The sequence below is a fragment of the Apus apus genome, unplaced genomic scaffold (assembly GCF_020740795.1).
Source record: "Apus apus isolate bApuApu2 unplaced genomic scaffold, bApuApu2.pri.cur manual_scaffold_101_ctg1, whole genome shotgun sequence".
Taxonomy (NCBI): domain Eukaryota; kingdom Metazoa; phylum Chordata; class Aves; order Apodiformes; family Apodidae; genus Apus; species Apus apus.
In genome coordinates, this window is record NW_026248824.1 from 28,535 (window position 1) to 29,487 (window position 953).

Genomic DNA, 953 nt, shown 5'->3' on the forward strand with positions numbered 1-953 from the left:
TCCACGCCCCGCCCCTTATGACGTCAGCGCGCAAGGGGGGCGGGGTTTAAGGGGCTGAGCCACGCCCGCCGCGGGGGAGGGGGCGGGGTTTGGGGCGAAGCCACGCCCACCGGTGGGGGAGGGGGCGGGGTTTGACGCGAGGCCACGCCCACCGGTGGGGAGGGGGCGGGGCCTAAGGGCGCAGAGCGGCAGGGGCGGCTGTGAACACACGTGTGAGCACATGTGAACACACGTGTGAGCACATGTACACGTGTGTGCACGTGTGTACAGGCACGTAGGCACATGTAGGGACGCTCACACACATTCACGTGCCTGTGCCCACGGCGGGCAGGCGTGCACAGACTCGCATTTCACACACGTGCACGCACACGTGCACACACACGTGCACACACACGTGCACACACAGGCACGCCTGGCAGACACACGCACAGGCAGGGTCACCCCGCACACGCACACACAGCTGCTACATGCATGTGTTCATGCGTGCACAGTCATGTGCATGTGCACACACACCTACACACACGTGCACACACATGTACACACACGTGCACACACATGACCATGCACGTACAGACCTGCATATACACGTGGCCATGGGCACTTACATGCACAGACACAAGCAAACATACAAGCACACCTGTGCACTCACAAGTAGGCACATACATGTGCCGACACCCGCACACGCGTGTGCAGCCGTGCACAGACACAGGCAGGATGGCCCCTGCACATGCACACAGGCCCTACATGTGTGTCCTCCCTCCTGCACACACATGTCCTCCCACCTTCACACACATGTCCTCCCACATGCACATGTGCCCTCCCTCCTGCACACGTGTCCTCCCTCCTGCACACGCGTGTCCCACACCCTCCTGCACACACGTGTCCTCCCACCTTCACACACATGTCCTCCCATATGCACATGTGCCCTCCCACCTGCACACACATGTCCCCCC